General features: G+C 42.3%; 1 protein-coding gene across 2 annotated transcripts in view; it reads right to left on the bottom strand.

Annotated features, from left to right (window-relative positions):
- The window catches only part of PTN (pleiotrophin), an 85,659-nt gene extending 68,274 nt beyond the window's left edge, over window positions 1-17,385 (bottom strand). The window contains exon 1 of one of the 2 annotated variants that reach the window (XM_010947494.3): window positions 17,083-17,385. The gene's annotated coding sequence lies outside the window, so the exon portion shown is untranslated. The remainder of the gene's footprint in view (window positions 1-17,082) is intronic. The other variant, XM_010947493.3, reaches the window with a different exon arrangement.
- Window positions 17,386-18,824: the final 1,439 nt, after the last annotated feature.

Genomic DNA, 18,824 nt, shown 5'->3' with positions numbered 1-18,824 from the left:
ACTCCATGCCCCCTTGTCTGTGCATAAAAGGAGTAACAGATGCAGAGTGACTAATGATGGACAAAGCATGAAAGAAGTGATGTGACTGGTCACTGATTATAAAGCAAATCTGTTATTTATGTAGTGATTTGTGGACTGAAGGGCTAGCAGTGAAATTTGTATTTGATGCCATTACTTACAGTGTATATACTAAAATTTGAACCATGTTGTTGGGGAACTGGTGTTAATTAACTAAACTGTAGTAACCAAAGTTCATGCATGTTGGAATCATGCAAACAAAACCAGCCTGTAATCGAAAATTTCATTTCTCTTCCAAACTTTCATATGACCCCTAACTACCTTTATGTCTGAGAGAAGCTACTTTAGAAACATGCAAAATTGGGTTTTTACCCTCAGAAGTCATGTATTAAAAATGGAGAGATTATACTTTCCTTAATGCCCTTCCCTGAGAAATAGACAGCTATAGAATTTTGGTAATTGCACAGGTCACAGAAAACAAAATGTTGTAATTGTACAATTATATATTTGTGTTAATTAGCCAGGATCAGAAATGTATAAATCGGTGATTTCAAACTTCATTATATGTTAGGTTCACTTAGACGGGTTATTAAAACACAGATTGCTGACCGCACTCTCAGAGTTTCTGGTTTAGTAGGTTTGGGGCGGTACCTGAGAATTTGCTTTTCTAATGAGTTCCCAGGTGAAACCAATGCTGCAGATCAGGAAGCACATTTTCAGAACCACCGACTTACACACAATCAGAAGGGTGTTTCATGGGGAGGGAGGAAAGGAACAGGAGACCAAAATCTGGCAAGAGCACAGACACTGAATCAAAGGGCTTATGAACAGCTTAGAGATCTTTTATTTGAGGCCTCTTGTTTTACAATTAAGGAAGTGAGAGTCTGCAAGATTCAAATTATTTAATTCAAATACAAAGTTAACCAGTCTTAGAATCTAGTCTAAAACCCAGAATCTATTTCCAATGACTTCTGGAAGACAGCTAGCTTCATAATAGACCTTATTCTCAATAGCTAGAAGGTGGAACTGTCACACACACACACACACACACACACACACACACACACAAAACACACATACACGGGGAAAGAGTTTCTCAAACTTTGTGGCACATGAAATGGCCTGGTTAAAAATGAACATTCCTAATGGGGCACTTCTACATTGTAACTCCATGAGATTCAAGTGCAGGTGAACTGTTTTCTAGGAAAGCGCTCTAGGATTGTGTAAGCCAGTATTTTAAGGCACAGAATCTATACAGAAGAAAGAGGCACCTTCTTGGCAAAAGCTTGGTCAAGTCTTCTCCATTCTCGAAGCCGCCTTTTCCCTCATCTCTATAAGGCGTAAAGTTATTAACACTGATCTCATACAATTGGTCTGAGGATAAAATGAGATAAGATATATGAAAGCAATTTGCAAACAGTAAAATATTACATGGATGTTAGTTGTTAGCCTCATTATAGAGAAGCTGAAACAGGGTATGATTTTTTCTTAATATCAAGTGAAGAATCTGCAGATAAAAGATTCTTAGTTGTACCATAATAGGCTCATCCTGGCAGAAGATTACTTACTGGTCAAAGGAACCAGAAGAGGTAAAACCTACGTAAAATACAAGAGTTCACTCTCACAGGCCCCAAATTACCTGAAACAGGACTTACAGACTAAATCCCAATCTGGAACAATAAAAAATATAATATATCCTAGGCTCAGTGGCTTTCTTCGAAAACATCTTGTCTAATCTCCATACCTAGGACATCTCCTGCCTCTTCTGACTCTCAAATGAATTGGGGATTGGAAACCAGTCAATTTTGACTTCCTGAGCTTTCTTTTCTTTTAGCCAAGCTGAAAGAATAATTTTTAAGGAAGTAAAATGAAAATGATGCATGAACCTCGACTCTGCCCTCACTGTGAAGGAGGATCCTGGAGCCTGAGAAGGAAAATACCAGAGAGGGAGAGAGGCTCTGCCTTCTCCCGCAGGGCGTGCGGAGAAGGAGGTGCTGACAGCAGGCAGAAAAGAAGCTGCTGTGTCACAAACCCCCTCCCAGGACAGGAGCTCCTGCAACCAAGAAAGTAAGACACCTTTTGCCTTTAAGGGCCCAGCACTTGTTTTTCTCCACATATTTTAATCAATATTTGTTGAGCCTTCATCTGGCTTTCACAGTCATTCTGGTGTTGGGTTTCATGAGTAACTGCTTTTTTTTTTTTACTGACCACAGAAGTAGTGACTCTCTACACCCATTCCTTCGAGCAAAGCAAAATCAGCAGTTTCAGGGGAAGCTGGGCAGCTCAGTCTCATGATCAGTGCACATGGAAAATGCAGTTACTCAAATCACAGAAGCCAACTCACAGGCCAACTGATCTCTTTTGGAAGACGTGGCTTCAGACCATTCCATGTGTATGTGAAATGCCAAGGCCTGATTACAGAATTTTCTTGAAAGCTGCTGCATCCAAGGAAACCATAAACTAAGGAGCAAAGTAATAAAATACATTCCCCAGAAAATAACACTGTTAACACAGGCTAACCTCTTTCTAGCAAAAATATGTTGCAAGATCTCCTGGGGAGGAAGGTATAGGATTGAGCCTGGGAAGCTGAGTTTAGGTGGGCACCTGGTCACCACCCACCCTTAATCTAATGCCTGAGGCTCCTTCTAATGAAATGGCCTCCCAGACAATGAGGGCACCCTAAGTTCACAGACCTGAGAAGCCTGGGTCCAGCTCCTGCTCTGTTCTGAGGATGCCCCTGTCTCTCCACAATTCCTTCAGGCCCAGAACACCCACCTCTTCCCCCACATCAGCTCCTTCCCTAGATCTCTTCTCTCAGTGGCACTGGAATTCTTTCAAACTGATCAACATCTCATTTTTCATTCATCCCACATGTCCCCACCTTCCATCCTAACATCTAAACTTCCATCCTAATGTCAGATAGCTTTTATTTTCCTTCATAGTGTCTCCAGAAAGGATTCCTTCTAAGTACCTACCTCTCCTAAGTACCTACTCATGTCAAGGCATCAGAAATCCATCCATCCATTCATTCCTTCTTTCAGACAGTTGGTATCATGCAGAGTATCGGGCTAAGGGCTCTGCAGTTAAGTAGGAAGGAGACAGTCATTTAATGTAACTGCTATATGACAAGAATGAAGTCAGGATTCACACCTTTGTCTCTACCTAGAACTCTCATTTTCTCCCTTATCTTCTTCAGTCTTTAAACACAAGCCAGGAGACACTTCCTCCTGGAAGCCTGCCCTGAATCCACTCCCAACTGAATTAGGCGTCTCTCCTACAGGCTTTCAAAATGCCTATCTAGATCATTGCACTGATTCGCTGTTTATGTGCCTGCCCTCCAACTAGACTGTGAGATTTGAAGTCAGAGACCATGTCTTATTCATCTCTGTACTTCCAGTACTTAACATAGACCCCAGTAGATTGTGTTCATTGCATATTTTTGAATGAGTGAATCAATGAATAAAGTAACTATAAAAGAAAAATCATAGAAAGTTGTGAAACAGAGTAAGAAGAAGTATTCATTTTTAACTAGAGACATAAAGACAATTTTCATGGAGGAGATGGCATTTAAGCAAAGCACTGGAGCGTGAACAGGATTTCCAGAATTTGAACAGATCAAGGGCTTGGGGGAGGGGTGGTACACAGAGGATTACTTTTTAAAACCTAACGGATTCTCTCCACCTCTAATCTGGTTACTTCTCTAAAAAACAATCTTATACTCTACCAAAGTTTTTCGTTTTTTCTTCCTTGCTTGTGGAGAACCTTCCCTGATGCCTTACTCTCCAACAGCAGAGAATCCAAACAGGTCAGCTGGCACTTTAAAGGTCTTGCTATGATTACCCAACACTTTTTTCTAATCTAAACTTTCACTCCTTGGCCACCCACTGACTGCACAAATCAGGCCCATCTGCTTCTGACCCCTAGTACCTTGCTTTTTATCATCTCTGTGGTCTTCCTCTTTCTCCATCCCTCACCTGGAATGCTTCCCAGCTGCATTCCTGCCATAGACATTACCACTCTGTCTTTGAAAACCTCACCCCATTTATGCAGCCTTCCTTCTCCCTCTGAATCAGAACACCTTCTTCCTCCAACTTCTTCCAACTTGTTTGAACCACTCTCTTACAGTTTTCTAACTATAGGTCTGCTTTGTCCCCCTTATGAGAACACAAGTTAGCACGATGGATGGTGTCTTTTTGTAACATGCACAGTGTCTCAGACAATATTCCATTGATGAAAAAAATCCCTGATAATTTAAGCACTCCTCTAAGGATGTATGGGGAGTCTTTACTTCAGGCAGACGTCTTATCACTCAGCTACCAGCAGACAAGGGTGCTTATTCTAGATATAAGATTTAATAAAAACTTCCTACTTTTCTTCTTTCATTGATAGAATTATAGTCATAGTTATTTTTGCCTCTTCCATACAGCAGAAGCCAGGACTTTTTTCAAATTGTGTGACTAGCCCCTTAAGATAGGTGCATCCCTTTCACTGTTTTGACCCTTGCCCTTGAAATCATGGGGCTCCTTCATGCTTTTCAGCCTTCCGGGCTTTACCCCTCATCAGACCACATCAATACCAGTCTCACGATTAACCTTAATCGTGAAAGACATCTAGAGGGACAGAGGCGCAACACTTCCCGTAAAGGAGCGACTTCATCGCACAACCGGCTGCAGGGCACGGAGAACCCATCACCTAACCTTTCCCAGCCTCTGTCCGTCTGTGCCCCACTGTTGGATGTCCAAGCTTGACAGTGAATGCTTTCCAATGGGAAACTGTAGCAGGATTTTTTTCCCCTCCTTTGGTCCCTATTGTATGTTCAGCTGCGCTGGAGCTAGCTGCTAATCAAAGCCAGAGGCTCTCATACACAAACAAACACGGCATTGTGGCCTCCCCCAGGGCTGGAACACAGCAATCCAACAAACAATTTAGTCAGGTGATAGCAGGCTGGAGAAACAGACAGAGCATCACCCAGACACCCTCCTGCCCACACTCCCTGCCCCCATCCCCTTTCCTTAGTACAAGCCATCAAACCATCAGGCCAGGCAAACTGATGGTGCTTGAGAAAACAATAGAGAATAAAACAATACACAATAATATGCAATCAAAGAGGTCTGGTCTGACAACAGGATTCTTTGTCCTAGAGAGTGTATCTTCCTGATCATAGTGAGGAAGAAATAAAATACAGAGCATGAGAGCACATTCCTGGACACGGTTGAAGGGAGGGAACATAGAAGCACAGAATCTTCAGATACTCCCTGGGCCCTGGTCACAGAACAGGGGCTGGAGGGAGAAGAGCATGATGTTTAAGAGCTTTGTGGTTAAATAGGTTTGGGCTACAACCTCAGTTCTCCCTCTTACTAGCTTGTGATCATGAGCAAGTTACTTAACCATTCTGAGACTCAGTTCTCTCATCTTTTAACTAAGAAATGAAATAGTCTTTGCCCCATGGGGTTGCTGGGAGCGCTTAACCCGGCGCCGACTGTTAAAGTCCTAGCACTGCACACATCATATAAAAAGTACTTGTAACTACTTGTTGTTGTCAGTAATGTTGGTGAATTGTGCCCAGAAAGGAAAAAGGAGAGGAAATAATAAGAAAAGAAAGCAGGGTCTTCAGCTTCTGGAAGTAGCTGGTGGTGATAGGGGATGAAGGCTCCCCCGTGGCCCTGGCAGTTCCTAGGCACAGAGCCTCAGGACCACTGATAGGTCCTGAACTTTGACTTACTGCCATGTGTCCCCAGAGCATGTCAAGGGAAACCAGGGACGCCAGTGGTCAGCATGAAGCCTGGATACAAGACGTCTTCACACAACAGCAGGAGCTGGGACCCTGGGTGTCTGCACACTGGAAATCGGAACATTCCTGAGTATGAAAGACGGAGCAGAAAAGAAAAGCTGGAGGTGCCAAAGGAAAACGATCACTCAAGCCACAATTTTCGGTTAGGGCAGCCAGTTAATATTAAATCTTGCCAGGGTTGGTGGAGGGAGAGCAGGAGAGAGAGGAAAGGGAATAGAAACTAGGTGGAAGGTTATCCTCATTCTGTGCAACAGTCGACATGAATTGAGCACCTACTCTGTGCCAGTTGCTATTGGGGCAGTGGTAAAGTGAAATAAGAACTAGAAACAGTTGCCTAGCAGTATGGAACAGAACCACGAGGTTCCGTGAGAGGATACAGAGCCACTGAATCTCAGAATTAATACAGTGGCTCCCTTTAAATACAAAAGGCCGACAACCCAAGATGGTTTAACAATTGAAGTGTCTTCAGATGGAGACTGACTGACAAGTGGAAGTAATATCAGAAAGATGCTATCTTGAGGAATCTGTTATTCTAAGATCTGCAGATTTGCTTTAGGAAACACCAGTGAACTTCCATGTTTTATCTTTTCTTGGATGTATTTTAAAAGTCCCTTAGTTGCACATAGCACTCCTCATTGGGTATCCCCTTATCCTCAGTAAGAGTCAGATTTATCCAATAAGCCACAGTCCCATAGTTTCTCCATTTCCACCCAAGGGGAGAATTTTGTTACTTGCGCCTTAAAGCCTTACTAATTGATCTGCACTCAACTGTCACATTTCTCACCTCTTCCTCTTCAGAGGTTCCTGTCCTCCCTGCGGGTCTAAAGGACACTCTAATCTCATCGCAGCATTATGACACATAGTAGATACAAATATTTGAACACTCTCAAGAGACAATGTGTGATTTTGCTTAAATTCCATGAAGAATAATGATAAGCAATCCCACATCACACTAGATGAGTTATGAAATCTATTCCCTTTTGAGGAAAACAGCCCCTAATATTTAGGCTGATATTCCTCAACAAAGAAACATTACCACCTTAAGAAGAATAATCACACCTTCCTCTGTTCTATACTTACTTCCAATTGTTGCCTAGGTTCTAATAGATGATAAAAAATGTGGCTACACCTTGATATGAACTTGGAAGTCAGATAATGAAGGAGTCAATCTGAGATGGGAAGAAGACAAGGAAATAATATTTGTTCTTCAAAATAAAATTAAACAACTGTGAACAGAAATGCCCAAGCTTAAACTTTTCTCCCGATTTCAGCAAGGTACTCAATGCTGCACGTTAGAGCTGGTAAATGGAAGTCAGGGTAGAAAATGAATCCAGGAAGCTAAGCAGTGTGTGTGTGCAGCTAAGCCCTGGGCCTGCAGGGACCCTGCTGTGCTCCAGCCCTTGACTGGGAGCCTCTCAGTCTCCTCCTTGATCTCCTTTCATGATCCCCCAGCAAGAGTGGGGAAGACATGGACGGTAACAGCGGGGTAGAGCGTGTGCAGCTTTCCAGGAGAGCTGGTCCAGACTGTCCAGCTCACCACCCTGTATCCAGGACTGCCCAGTTTTTTCCTTCTTTATAATTTTAGAAGTTTGTATATCTGGTACCATAGACACATTTTTCTAGAATGAGAAGAAATAATGTGTTTCTTCAGGTATATATTTGTGTTTTCCTAATAACAAAAATAATAATGAAAAAACTCTTTTTACTATTTTTCACAAAATTAATTAATCCTTTCACAAGTTTCAACTGCATTGAGCTATATTTAAGATTCTGCTTTTGGCCAAAGACATTGAATTTAATAGTTAAATATATATTGTAAACAAGAAAAAAGGATGCGAAGAAAGGCTTTATTTTATTGTTTCAAAATGTAAGCACCTACATAAGTTAAAATAACCTCATAAACTCCCTGCTTTCTTTCCTATAGCAGCTTCAGACTTCCTCATTGATTGCCTTGGGTCACATCTAAAGAAATACATTGTACACATAAGGCAGCATTTTTTTGTACAAAATAGTTTTTTGAAGAACTAAATTAACACTTGCCTAAGATTCTTCAAAGCTGCATGGTATTTTTTAAGCCAAAGATTCAACTTCTGGCTTAACAGGGACGGACACCCCATCTGGCTAGCTGGCAGATGCCCAGTGGAAGGCTTCTGGTGTTCGAATGCTCAGAAAGGAAGGCCACTATATGTTAAAGCCTTAGAGACAATTCTTTGCTATTGGGAGCCATAGTCCCATGGCCAAGTTTAGGAAAGGCCATATTATTATTAGCAAGTGAGGAAGGCCATAATGAAAACATTAGTTTAAAGTTTTACATGGTCACCATTTGTTTTATCCTGAGTGAAGGCTTTCTCTGTTATCTGAGATTGTTACCAAGATATGTTCCTTGTTGATTAAATCTGGGCTGCAAGGCAAAATCCTTGGCTCCTTCCCTGGGCAGCCCAGTGTCTCCCAGGAAGTCACATGGACGGATGGTCCCTGCTCTGCTTCCCTTACAGTATGTAAGGGGACAGTCCAAGGGAGAAACAGGTGTTCAAATCTTAAAGTAAAGAGGGTATGGCTAGAGGGGGAGAGTATAGCTCAGTGGCAGAGCGCATGCTTAGCATGCACGAGGTCCTGCGTTCAATCCCCAGTACCTCCATTTAAATAAATAAATAAATAAACCTAATTACCTGCCTCCCCCAAAAAAGAAAACAAAAAAACCGGAGGGGGGAAAAAAGAAAGAAGAGAGTACTCTAGCATGAAGAAAACATACTATGTTACATCCTCCTAGTAAGAATGAAGTTTCCTAAACACTTCTTACTAGCTTTTAAGGCAAGTTACAAAGGCAGCGTCTGGCTCATTCACACCCTCTCAGGGAAAGGCCCCAGCAGAAGTGCTGGTAAAGAGGCCTGAGTACACACCTGACAAGGGCCTTGTGTTCTTAACGGGCTTCAGTCAAGTCAACAGCAATTCAGATGGTGACTGCAAATTTCTTCCATAGATAATAAAACATTGTAGATATGATTTGGACATGTGGTCAGCTTTTGCATGCGGCAAGGAGTGTTACTGCCAGTGACCCTCACTGTTTGTATTAAGCTACGGATGTCAGGATTAGAGAGTTCTCATTCCTCTCCTATTCTCCCAAGTTTATCAAACTAAACACTAGTGGCTGGCCACTCAAAGTGAGGTCCCCAGGCCAGCAGCTGCTCACCAAGGAGCCTATTAGAAAGGCAGACTCTGAGAGTCAGCCAGAGACCTACTGAATCAGAATCTACATTTTGCAAGACCTCTAGGTGACTGATAGGCACAATGAGGTGAGAGAAGCATAGGTTCAGTATAAAGTGTTGCTAATTAGTCATAAAAACCTAAATTTACTGAGAGTAACCGACTGAAGTTTTTGGTATGTATCCTTTATAACTCTTAGGAAGCATAATAACATAATATTTAATGAAACAATTCATTACCACTTCAGCCTTTTTTTAAATTGTCCAGTCACTTTTTTTCAGTCTGACTTAGATTTCCTTTTCTTCGCACCTGTCACACATCTTTCCTCCTACTCATTTCATCTGGTCAAACTTACCTTCCGGCATCTTAGGCAACCTCTAGGTGTGCTGAGAAAATGACGGTGACAAGCCGCAGAATTGGGGAAAGAGACAGGCAGAACTGGCCCCCCTGATTTTATTAATAGTAGCTCATGTTTAGTGTAACAGTTTACAGTTTATAAACACTGTATTGTCACAATGTACCTTTAGCACCAACCCGTGAGGTAGGCAAGGTGTGTATCATCACCACCACCATCATCATCACCATCATCGCCGTCTCACAGCTGGACAACCTGGGGTTTCAGGAGATACAGTGACAGACTCGGCATAAGGCAGAGCTGCAATGAGATAAACTCAGGCTCCTGATTCCAAACCTGGACCCATTCCTCTAAGCTGACAGCTTCGTGGTGGCCGCAGGACCAGGGAGGACACGGCTATGGGCATCACCAGCATCAGCAATGAGGCAAGTCCTACCTTGGACTGGATGCAAAGTGCCCTTGGATGCAAAGTGCTCTCCTAGACACCACAGGAAAGGCCAAGGTCAGCAGGCTGCTTTGGGGGAGCTTACTTGTCAAATTCCCGGAGCCTTGAGCATGATCACATGCTCTGTGTGTTTCTTTTCAGGAGCGGTTTGGGATCTGGTTTAGAGAGCACTATCTGAGAGCCTAGAGGGGAGACTCACTTCAAGAAGCAGAGGTGTTTCCTAGGTTTCTGCTTGTCTCTTTGATAGAGAACAGAGCGGAGCACGAGAAACGAAAGTAGTGGGGGAGGGAGACCGCGGGTAGACTGTCATGGGGTGCTGCATTGTTACTGTCCTCGTCAGACACCCCCTGGCAATCAGATTCTGGGTTCAGTCCTTCACACTTGCTTTCTAGATTAATACTCATGTCAATCCTGGGAAGTAAGTGCCCTCAGTTTAGGGATAAGGAAACTGAAGCAAGAAAGACCATGATATTTGCTAATGGTCACACAGCTACTGAGAAGTGTGGCTGTGGTTTATACCTTGATTTCTTTCACCTCAGAGCTCAAATATTGGAGTGTTAGAGCTAATGCTTCTAATACGTCACCTGCATCCAGGTGGCCTGTCACGTGTCCAGGTTCCTTGATTCCACGTCTCAAATCAGAATCTCTGGAGATGGGCCCCAAGCATCTGGATGCTAAGACATGACTCTAGTTATTCTGATCAAAACTGAACATGGGAAACCACTACCCTGGGGTTTGGCCACTCACTGTACATACATGGAGTTTAAGTTTGATGAGAAAGGCAACTGAAAAATAAAATTAATCAGCCAAGGAAGAGATGGCATTATATTATAGAGGAGAAAAAAATACCCAAACTAAGAAATTTAAGATCTCTGTTTTAATTCCTGCGTAGCATTCAGTGGGGTCATCTTAACCTCTTTAAATTTGTGTCCTTATCAATTAAAAAAAATCCTACTCAGCCTACCTAAGTAGAATTGTTATGAAAATATGCTGAAAAAATAAATGTTATTAGTTCTGAAAAGCAAAGGCCGTATAGCCACATTGAAGTTCTGATGAAAATCATGTTCCAAGTGCTCAGTCTCATGGCTCTGAATAACAGTTTGTTAAAGAGGAGGAAAGGTTCCTCTCTCCATTACAAAGGCAGTCGTGAGTCAGAGAACATGCAAGGCTGGAGGTCTGAAAATGAACAAGGTGAAATCTGACCAGGAAGACACTCCAGAGAACTGGGAGGCTTGTATGACGTTTGCAATAAAGGAGGTAAAGAAATGAGAGGAGAGGCTTCTTCTCGAGGTTCAGGTTTGAGCCTGGGGTGCTTGGGTTTAAACAAGAAACTGGTGCCAGGTGATGTTTAAGGGGACTGAGTAGAGAAGACAGTCAAGGTCACTGGAGCACGAGGAGCAGAGAGAATGGTATTCAGAGTCATTTACTTACTTTTTCACTCTTTCACCGGACATTAATTGGGCATTTCAACGGTCTTATTCTAGATATTCCAGAGTTCTGGAGATGAATAAGAGAGCCCCTGCCTTCAAGGGCTGCATGGTGTGAGTGGAGTGGAGCTGGTGGTAACGGTGAGTAATTGCAAGAGGTAAAAGATGTGGGCTTCCAGTGTTAATGCTGCCAGGAAAGGAGCTGAAGCCACTGGAGGGGTGAGGGAGGAGCTGGGAAGAAAAGAGGTGGGGAGAATTAGAGCACCTGCTAAAGGGAGGCTGTGCCCGGGAAAGCCCTCCCTCGGCGCTTCTAATCTCAGACTCATGCACAGTTTCACCCAAGTTCCACAGCTGACGTTAGAGGATTTGCCCTCTCTCCCTCCATGTCTACAGTTTCACTGAAGGACAGTCATCTCATAACTCATGTAAATTTTCTTGAGAAGAACATCTAGGGCAAGGTGTCATGCCTTTAAAATTATATTTATTCTAAGTAGCTCAGACTGAGTTTTTAAGATGTCACTTTCAATCATTTTTTCCTGCTCTATTACATAGCAAATGTGAAATGATTCTACGAAGGAATTGAGAGCTCAATTTCTCTCCTAAATTAAACAACAGTAAAGAAACAAAGACAGTGATGCTTTAGAAATAAATATTACTTTCTCCATTTAGCCTTTTATGAATTACGTTCCTTTCTGTCATAAATTTTTTTGTCTTTTTGTGGCTAGAACTGCTTAAGACAAAAAATCTTGTACATACACACCTTACTCTGTGTTGTAAGTTGTGTTTCAACCTAATTACTCACATATACATTGAGGAGACCAAAAGCTGCTTGAAGACATGTATTTATCTTTGTATCTCCTATCACAACACCTGACATCTAACTGGGCAGCCAATGTCGGTAGAAGTCCATCTGGGATAAAAATTAAAAAGCGAGAAGCCCTTTACTGCAATCTCCTCCCCCTAGTAGGGCTGTACTCAAATCATTCCCTTCAGTGTTGGTTCAAAAACGGTTTAAAATGTGAGACTAAAACTCAATAGCGAATGGAGAGATTTGAGAGTTTTCTCAATTAAAATTGGAGGAGGAACTCAAAGAAGAGTCATGATCAATGTTGAAGCATTTGGAGAGGGGGGAGGGGAAGAGAAGGAGAGGGAGAGATGTGGGAGGGAGAGGGAAAGAATTGAAATATTTGGAAATGAATGTCCACATTTGCAAGTTGAGGGGGAAAATGGTGAGAAGAGTGGACAAAGAAGTTGGACAAAAATTGAGATAATAATATGTCAAGGAGGTTACATAAAGATAATTATAAGAAGGCAGTGTTAGCGGGCAATGCTGCTTCATCGCAAAGAAAAGGCAGAATGATGAGAAGCCACTGGTCTGATGAAGTAAACTGCAACTTCTAAGGTGTTTCTTCCAGAGATGGTTGGGAGCATCATGGATCTTCATTGTTTGAGAGCTCTTTGAGTGAATTTCTAGTAAAGGATTTCACAAGTTAGCACCATTCACACATGTAAAGTGCTTGGAATTGTAAACCTGTGAGCCCTAGGGAAAAAGGAAACTGTGTTGTGTTTCTCATCTGTTCTACATTGTCCAGGACGGCACTGGGCATCTGGCCTACACGGAACAAATACCGTTTACTGTTGTTTGGTTGACTTGCCACAGTGGCAAGAAACACTGATTACTGAGGTAGGACCTGGGAGGGTGAGGTGGAGATGAGAAATCCAGCCCCACTCCTCACTGAAGATGAGCAGCTGAGTGGAGAGTGATGATGGAAGTGACCGTAGTATCCTAGTGATGGAAGAGTAAGCTGATCCTCTGACTCGGATCTGAGTCAAAAAGGAAAAATGAGTACATTGGCCCTGAGAATAGATTTGAGGGAATCAGGTCAGAAAACTGAAAATTTCAGCTTGCAAGGTCCAGCCTTCCATACATTCCAAGATGTGGCTAAACATTTCTGATACATATGTCCCGGTGTACATGCCATCACAGGTGGGGGAAAGGAACTGGGCAGGACATTATGGGACTTGTTGGATGGGAAACAATGGCAACTGGATCAATAAAAGGGAAAAATGAAAGCAAGAGGAGGAAATAGGTAAGCATTAGAGTTGGAACCAGTGGGAATAAAAGGTGAGAGAAACAGTGCTATTTGTGCCTTAAAATGATGTTTTTTATTGTTATTATTTTTGTTTTGGGGTGGGGGGTAATTAGGCTTATTTATTTATTTATTCATTATTTTATTTAATTTAATGGAGGTACCAGGGATTGAACCCAGGACCTTGTGCATTCTAAGCACGCACTCTACCACTGAGCTATGTATACCCTCCTCACTGACGTTTTGCTTTTTTACTAACACAGTTCTTAGAATTAAGAGCCCAAGTGTCAGTTACTATGATACTTCTTTCACTAAGTATGAAGTTTAAGAATCTAAGAATTCTGCTTTTAGGAAACTCATTATGATGATTTTTTATTTGAAATGTTACTTTATCTAAACCTACTGTAAAGAAATGGCTCCAAAATAAAGCCCAGCAGAAGAAATTAAATGATTAAAAAGTATCTCAAGCATGAGCTATTCACTGTATTCCCTGCCTACCTTGAAGAAATAGGGCTTTGTGCTGAATATGATCTACATAATCAAATCTACAGTATTACCATAATTATAATGCCATCTGATAATGTTACATTATAGTTATCCTTTTAAACCACAGAAATCTTAGCTTCTCATTTACCAAATACTAAAAGAGAGAGGAACAAAAGGCTTATTATATTGACAATCTAGAGGAGATCGTATGACACCTGGAAAACTATGCCACATACAAGCCTGGCATGAAATGCATGGAAAAATGGCCCAGTGGATGGAAACTTGGATTGGCCATAAACATCAGGAATGGAGAACAACTTTCCAGAATGAGGCCATGGCCCGAATTCCACTCAAGCCAACTGACTCTGGATGGAAAAAAGTAGGCCCAGCTCGTAAAGAGAAGCCCCATATCTGAATATTATTTTACCCTAGGGCAGTGACATGGTCTCGTGCCAAGAGGAAACAAAAGGTCTCTGGTTATTCATCAGAACTGCAACCAGAAGAGGCAACACTGCTCACCCTTAGAGAAGCTCCGCTCAGCATCCAACCGTGGGGACGAGGGTGGTTGACAAGCCCTGACTCACCTGATGCTTCAGGGTAAACCAATGACCCTTTAAACCGGACTGCTGTGCACTCAGGGCTAAACATGCTTGCTCCCTGATCACCCTGGGTGGTTAGTTTGGGCATTACCTTTAGGAGGGAAGTCAAGGACAACTCCCCTTTTCACTCCGTCACCATGTTAAAAAAGTGTAAGCATTTGGAGAACTGGAATTTACAATCTGAATTCTAACTACTGGCCCTCAATCTACCACTAACTCATACACCATTTTGAACATGTCAACCAAACTTAGTCTGCTGAGAAAATTTTGAATAGTAACAAAACACCACATGGCAAACAGGAATAGGATCAAGATTCATGTGAGAATGTCATTTAAATAAGAAAGCAAGAGTAGCTCAAAAGGAAAAAACTATTTAAATTCAAAAGATTTAACTTCCAAGATTGATTTTATTGGCAAAAGTGGTTACACTATTTGGGCACCTTATTTCTCTCAAGTAATTTCCAATGATCACGTTCTGTGAAAATTCAAACCAGGGCACTAGCTTTACTAGAGTAAGAACACCAAAAATGTTCGTTAAAAAAATATAGTTCAGCTGCATATTGCTGTATGTGAAGACCAAGTGAGGTACATGGAAAATGTCAATAAATTAGTAAATTTATTATTCCCAATATCATGAAAAGAGATCTAGGAAACCATAGAATTATGTATTATATACATAATATATTATACTACCTATATTCTTAAGTATATGATATTATCTCATTCTCTATGATACCCTATTGAAAAGTCAGGTAATAAAAAGTCACAACTCTCACAACTCTAGCTTTGAAAATATAACACATTTTTACCCACAAGCAAACAGCCGGAACACAGCACTTAATGCGTTACATTTGGCTTCAGGTGGGTGTTCCTTAGACCTTTTGCTAAACGAGGAAAAAAAAAAGTCATACAAGGGGCCTGGGATGAGTAGGAGAGGAAAGATCACCTTCTACAGATTCAAAATACAATTAGAAAATTCAAAGCGCCGAAGTTTCTCAAAGCACGAAGTAATGGCATTAGGGCTTTTTTTTTTTTTAATAAAATAATTTTTTAAAAGCTCATCCTCTAACTTAAATAAGAAAGCATAAATATTGCCACCTCTGAAATAACTCATGTCCCAAAGGAAAAAAAGATAATATCCACTCTAATTTCCTTTGAATTTAACTGGAATATATATATATTTTTTAATGATTTGCTCTTTAGAGTACATAACTTACTTAAAAAGGAACAAAATGAAGATGGAAAATACAAGCTTTATTTTCTATGCTGGAAACACCTCTTTTGTTTCACTACCATTACCTTTCAATGTTCCTAGATACCAGTTCATCCCCAGATGACCCGGGGGCTAAAACGGGCTCTACTGTTTCATCAACTCCACGTTGGTCTGAGATCATGAAATTCCTTCATTATGTTATTAGTTCAAAAGCTCTCCTTCAGGGTTCCTGGATCTCCTCCCAAGCCCTTTTCTCCAACACACACACACACACACACACACACACACACAAACACACACACACACACACACACACCCATCTTTCTCAGTTTCTCAAGCTGTTAAAGCAAAATGCCTAAATAACCCTCAAGATAAAGATGAAAGATGTTGAAGGATTGGAACTTTGATTTCTCTCAAATTGTTCACTCTCCCTGCTCATGGCCAACCCTCTCCCCACATGCCACTCCTATTTTTTTTCAGCGTATGCCCGAAACTTATAAAGCAGCTGTTAACAGAGGTAAGGGAGAGAGAACAATGGAGTGTATATAAACTTAGTGTGTGTTCTTGTGTTTGTGTGTGTGTATTATGTTAAGCAAAAAGGTGTGTATATGTGTCTGTGTGTGTATGTGTGTGGTGCGAGAGAAAGTTTTTGTTCTGTGTGTTAAGTAGGGAAGAGAAGGAATTGAATACATTCCTCCCTTTAAAAATATTTTAACTTATTAGAAACATCAACTCAAAAACCAGTATCTAGCAGATTAGTAATAAATATAGCCCAGCTTTGTGTGAGTGAAATTAAAAGTTCAAGTGCCTCTGTACAGGGAAGTTATGAAAATGACCGTCCAAATGAGAAATGGGATTCAAACTGTGTTTTTTAAACTTTGGACGTAACCATTTCTAGAACCACTCCTGGGCTGGAAGGCAGGACAAGGAGCACCAGATGCCCTGCAAGGGATGCTCAGTGTCAGCAGTCGCTGGGAGGAACAAGCCCCTTCTTGGTACCTTGAAATGCCAGCTAAGACACAGCAGCGGCAAGCCCTGGGGCAATCCGGGGTGCGGAGGAAGGATGGAAAATGAGCCCTGCTTGCTCAGGCTGCCTTACTTTCTCTCTCTTCTCTCCCTAGCCATGGGCACACCTACCAACTCAGGTTTGACAAAGAGCAAAACCCCTGCACGTTCTCCACCTGGAAGCAAGAACACAGTCCAAATGCACGCATAACATCACAAAATCTTCTTTCCTTCCACCCATCTAAGGGCACCCTGGCTATCCTGACCTGACTCCCACAAAATATGCCTCTGGAGTAAATCCGTTTTGAAAGCAGCCCTACCAGCAAAGACACCAGCTGCCTCTCCCACTCGTACCACGATCATCCGCTGGCATCCAGAAAAGGGACAGAGGATGCAGGGAAAGTCGACTGGGGACACCTCGGAGGAATCGTGCCTTCCCTTTCACTTACTTGAAGTTGCAAATGTGCCGTGCGCGCTCAGGCTGCCTTTGTTGATTGGGGCGAGGTTTTCTGCCCGGAGTCCAGGTACCCGAGTTGCTGCTGCCCGAGGCGGAGGCTGCTCCCTCCGTCCCTGCGCGGTGACTCGCTGGTCTCTTTATTCCCCTCTCTCCACTTTGGATTTTCCTCTGCTCTGCGGCTCCCTTGGCGGGATTTTCGGACTGCAAGGCGGGGAACCCGATCCTGCCTGGGACTCAAGCACGCCCTGACTGGGAGGGAGCGGAAGGGAAATGGAGACTGGGAAGGATGAGGGGAGCGGGCAGGGAGAGGACGCGGGCTGGCGAGGGGGGAGCGCGCCCTTCCCTCGCGAGCTGATTGGAAAGCTTATTAGAAGCAGGATTCTCCGGGGGCGGTCTCTCCCCACCCGAGCCAGCACGCGGATTCGAACCCAGAGGCCAGAGGAGGAAACACTGTTCCGTTTTTAGCAGAGACCGAAGCAATATAGATTTCTTTTCCAAACTTTGTGCACGACCTGTTCATTAGGTGAGTACACACCCCAGTTTATCTTGTGGGACATCTGAAATGGACAATTGATGGTATTTTAGGCTACAATTTTGGCCCCAGGCGATTTTTTCAATGATATTCAGGGTAATAAAGCACGGTCTTCAAAAAATCAGGCATTTGTCCCTACCCCCAAACGCCCTCCCTCCGGCCCAGCACCAGTCACTTCGGCTGTCAGTCTCTTCCCACCTGCGCGTCACAAAATGTACAAAGGACTTTTTTTGCACTTGTCACAGAGAGTGACAGACGTCTCAAAGTTCCCAATTAAATACTACTTTCCTTTAGGGGGTTCTTTCCTTTTCTGGCTTCCTTGGTGACTTTAGTGACCTAGTTCGTGACACGCCTTTGACACCCAAGAATTTAGGAGATTAATCAACATAGCTCAATCTCCGAGGTTTGTAAAACACAAAAGCTGGGCTTCCGTGGCTTTCTGGAATTTCCCTTTTGTTCAAATGAGGAAAGAAGCTAAGGCAATATACCTAAGATTGTTTACATAACACATAGGTGAATACTTGTGATATAGATGAGATAAAATTATTAGATAAGATGATTAAGTATAAAACAAGTTAACCTAAACATTCTTGGAAAGGAAAATTTGAGATTCTTCTCCACTCAGCAGTTGTTTCCTGCTCCTGGTCTTGCTCCTTTTCCTTCCTTTCAGCTCATCATTTGATGGCATCCACCCCAGATGTGGTTGCAAAATGTAACTTCCATTTCTGTAGTTCTTAGTTTACATCCTTTCAATTCAATTTGATAAATATCTATTATGTGCCTTCTACAACCCTTAAAATTTATATTTACTTTGAACTCTACCTAACTCCCCAAATAAGAAACATTGTTTGTGGAAAGTAGTTCTTAGGGACTCTGGGCTCTTAGACTGACTGCCACGTGGACAAGTGCACCATGAAGGGGCTGGTGGGGACAAAGAGGTGTCTCTACAAGTAGAGCGTTTAATAGATCCATCCATCAATTTTTTCAAAAGAAGAGGCATCAGAAACTCACTTAGACACCTCCAGCCTATCCCTATAACCAAACCCTCCATATACACACCACATACCATCCTCAAAGGAAATAAATGAATAAGGAACTATCTTCCTTCTACACGCAGACTTCAGGTTGCCTGTTTCCCTTTTGTGGTTTCATTTACCCAGTGAAGTAAACCAATGTTTGTTTTCATTTGATTTTACCTGTAT

Source organism: Camelus bactrianus, chromosome 7 (assembly GCF_048773025.1).
Source record: "Camelus bactrianus isolate YW-2024 breed Bactrian camel chromosome 7, ASM4877302v1, whole genome shotgun sequence".
Classification (NCBI taxonomy): Eukaryota; Metazoa; Chordata; class Mammalia; order Artiodactyla; family Camelidae; genus Camelus; species Camelus bactrianus.
Note: the sequence above shows the minus strand (reverse complement) of the source record. Positions and strands in the feature narration are given on the sequence as shown.